Below are 4,513 nucleotides of genomic sequence, written 5' to 3'. Positions count from 1 at the left end.
CCCGCACCTGCAGGGAGAGAGCAGCCCAGACACCCCGGCTGCTTTGTCTGCTGCCCCCGAGCCGGAGCCACCGGGGAGAAGTTTGGGGCATGAAAGCCGGGGGGGAAAGGAGATGTTGCCGACATCTGTGCGCCATTTCGTCCAGCAAAACTCGGGGCTACGTCGATAATACGCTAACACGATGTAGTGTTAGAGGATTATAGATGTGTGCGCGCGCATATGTACATTGATATAAAGGCAGACAACGTAAATCTTGACTGCTGGGTACATCTGATCTCTTTTATTAGACCAACTACAACCTACACCCTTATAAATATAAAATGTATATGTATGTAAATGCAAATGTTTGTGTATGTAATATTATACATACAAATATATATATATCCACATACATATTCGCACACACATATACACACAAATGTGTGTGTGTGTGTATACACACACACACACACACACACACACATATATATATACACACACACACACACACACATATATATATATATATATACACACACATATATATATATATATACACACACATATATATATATATATACACACACACACACACACACACACACATATATATACACACATATATATACACACATATACACTCATACACACACACACACACACACTGTATATTATAAATGTATATTAGACTATAGTGTCTAATATACTATATTAGTGTTAGAGTGATGTTGTAGCCAGGACAGCTTGGGAATGATGTGAGGGGCAAGGATTTTTGGAGGGGTGATATTGTTTATTGGGTCAGCTGCCTAACTTTTCCCCAAAACAGGTTTAGCATCAGAAGGGAAGAAGCCCCTGTGGCACCCAGGCCAGAAAACTAGGATTCCTCTCATCTCAGCCTTATTTTGGTCACCTTTCTGAGCCTGGGTTTCACCCTCTGCTCAATCAGTGGCTCTAGGTTTGGGGTGGAAGGGACAGGGCACTGGCTGGGGACTCCTGGCACAGACACATATTCACTAGAAGGTAGCACAACCTGGCTGCACCCAGCTCAAATGCTCCAGATAAGCCTCCATTTTGAGTTCATTTTCTTACGTCTTTGTCACACAACGCAACACTTTAAAAAAAAAAAGAAAAGAAAAAGGAAATCTACGTCTTTTAGGGCTGGTGCTTCCAAACCCTTCCCAGCTGCAGCCTGGTTGTTAATCAGTCCTGTTCACAAGGAGTCAGAAGCACTTTACCCTGTAGGTTTTCCTAAGAGCTGGATGCAGACACCAGAAAATGTTGTGACTTCAGGCCTCACAGGAGCTCTGAACCTCAGTTTCCCTGTCTATCAATTGACAGGGGAGAAGATTGTTAAGAGTTTGAGAATGCACCCCCCTCCCCCACAAATACAAGGAGCTATTAAAAGCCTTAGGCTATTTCCTGAGCTAAGGGGAAGCAGGGTAGCCATGGAGCATCATTTGCTTGCTATAGCTTTTTGTTATTAACCCCCAGGTTATTCTAGTTTGCCTGGGAAAATCTTGGAGATGACATGAGCAAAGCATGACATGGTTCCCCCCACTATCTCTCCAGCTACAGAAAACAGATTGGACCCAACTCACGCACATGTAAAGACAACATACTGCCCAACACTTACATAGCTCCTTCCATTTACAGACCTTAAAAGACTTTACAGAAGGAACTGTGCATCATTACCCCCAGTACACAGCCAGAAAAACTTAGGCAGAGAGCAGGGGAGTGACTTAATCACCCAGCAGGCCAGTGGGGCAGCCAGGAATTCAACCCCAGTCTCCTGCTGCTAAGTTTAGTTCTCTATCCAATGGGCTAATAAGTGTTACACCTTCTTACTACAGTGCATGATGTGCTATTAACTGATCTCTCAAAGCCACTCACCTACCAAGGATTATCCCAACACTGGAATGATTCCAACAGCTGTATTTACTCTTATTCAGTCACCTTCCCGAGATGCATCCACTTATTGCTACTCCAGATAATTTCTGACAACGTTTAATTACACATGCACACAAATTCTGAATAATAATAAAATCAGTTTGCTGCCCCTGTGCTGTCACACACACTGGAAACCTTTATTTCCATTCGGTTCACGTTGCTTGAAATAGAAAACTGGTCGGATCACTTTTGTCTCTAAGGCACGCATAGGATAAAGCGCATGACCTTGGGAGCGAGCACAGTGGAACAGACGCACCTTTGCCCAAGTTATGATGAGGAGCCAGCCAAGTCCCTGCAGTCCCGCCAGCCACTTTGATGAGGTGAAAGAGCTTAATGAGGGGAGGATAGTACAGCAAACAAAGAAGCTGCTAAGGAAGACACTTGAGAAGACAGTCAGCTAGGCAGGAGGAAGCTTTCCCTCCAGCCCCGAGTGCTTCCCCACCTCCTGCAGGGCTACATTCTCCTGCCTGCCTTGTAAGCTTTCTCTATATGTGCAGTCAGGGGCCTCATGTCAACCACATCAGTTGAGAGACTACAAGGCCACAAGTTCACCCATCCGTCACAAGGCTAGCACAGGGGAAATTTACTGGGACAGGTAGTAAGACAGGCAACTGCATCTCAAAGATCATGAGCTGCCTTTGACACACAGGACAAACAGGTTTAAATAGAAGCGCTGCTGTACTCCATGAACAGTTTGATCTCCGAGCTGCTGAGGAACCCCTCCCCCAAAATTCTCCAGCAGGGTGTGAGATGCAAGCAAGTCAGAGGCATGAGGGCCTCAGAAGAGACCTATGATCCATCATCTGGAGCGCGAGCCAGAAATTCCCCACACCCTGCCACTGACTCACTGCATGGCCCTGAGCAAGTCACTGATCCTGCCAGGTGCTGAGCCCCTTTGCAGGCCTTTCGCCTAGTCTCTCCCAGATCAATAAGACAAGCTCAGCAATACTGACTTCACAGGGAGGGTCTGGGAAGCTTCAAGCCACTTTGAAACCTGGCATGTCTTTCATTTGACAAATCACACGCAAAACATGAACCTTATGTCACAACCCTTTGTGGCAAGTCAGGCTACACCAAAGTGAAAATTACCTGAAGACTTAAGAGAAACACACAGCAACTGGGAATGAAGCACAATTCAACTTCGGCATTAAAAGACACTCTTTTTGCACAGCTAATGGATGTCTGGCCCGTTGTTGCCTGAAGATTGTCCCCTCTTGCTGAGGACAGTCTCACTAGTATAAGCAGCCACCTCAAGTGCATTCTGAATGGCACTGAGGCCTGTCATAATACACAGAGAAATCACTTTCCTGATTCAATCACAGCTCTTGCAACTAAATCCTCCCAAGGATTTCACTAATTCTCTTTGATCTTTGCAAAATAATTGCAGCTTGAGCTGGGGAATTTACCAACCTAAGGAAACATTTACTTGGCTTAAGGGGAAAAAAAAGCATTTACAGAAATCACTATGTCAATCTATTTTAAAAGCCAGATCTTTGGTGGTGGAGGGATTACACCTGTCATTTTAACCACTTTGCTCCATGCTGAGTTTTTTGCGTCCTGTACCAACCGAAGACACTAAGCACACAGGGACAGAACATTAGTGTCACTTAATGGACCTACCCTAGTATAGGCCAGCTAAGACTGTAGCCCATGGGATGCTTGCAGCTACCAAAGCTCTGGTGCATTTATATAAGAGGGGTTCAGGGGCCACATCTCTGCCTTTCAGCTGCGTTCAGTTGACTGCAAACCCTATCCAGTGCTGCTCAAGATCAAAGCAAAAGCTTCAGAGGAGAAGGACAATAGTCAAGGAATCCAGCAGTCATTGGAATCAATGGAAATCTTTGCACTAATCTGTCTCAGCTTTGGAACAAGTGTCAAGCCCCACAGTCCTTGGGATGGTCATTGGTTCACAGGAGACAGTCCAAGTGATGATTTGCATATTCTCCAGTCCCTCCCTGAATACTGCAGAAAAAAAGGTTGGATTGCATATTTCGCAAGCAGCTCTTACAATTAAAAGTCTGAGGTTTCCAAAGGCAGAGATTTGAAAAAGTCAAGCCAAAAGCCTGCCCAAGCTTAGTTGTCTTGTTGAGTTGTCTTGTTGGACTAGTAAAGTGAAGACAGGCCTGCGTCTGTAGCCAAGAGGACACAGGCCAGCATCACATCTACCTGCCTTTGACTCCCTTGACTGAATGACCAGCTGCTGGGTTGTTTGGGGGCAGTATTTTGGTGTATTTCCAAAGTAAGGCTGAGACACATCTCTGGGTCCATAATGAGATGCCTTAACCACATCACTCCCAAAAAGAGGAGACTAAAGGAGATCAAATGCATCATGAGCTGGCATTTATCACCATCCTCCACTCCTTGGAGCTACCCAGGCTGCCCGAGAAGATTTAGATTTAGAACCTGGAGCACAGGCCCCAAAAGGTGCTGACTGAAAGGCTTGAAAGTATGTTAAGAGCAACACCATCCACAATGCACTGAAAGAGCAGACCTGTGACCCGAGTCCTATTAACACACTGCCCAAATGATAGACTTTGAACCACTCCTGCAAGATGACTCAGTATCATCACCCTCACTTTATACAAGC

This window comes from Alligator sinensis, unplaced genomic scaffold (assembly GCF_000455745.1).
Source record: "Alligator sinensis unplaced genomic scaffold, ASM45574v1 scaffold804_1, whole genome shotgun sequence".
Lineage (NCBI taxonomy): Eukaryota > Metazoa > Chordata > Crocodylia > Alligatoridae > Alligator > Alligator sinensis.
Note: the sequence above shows the minus strand (reverse complement) of the source record.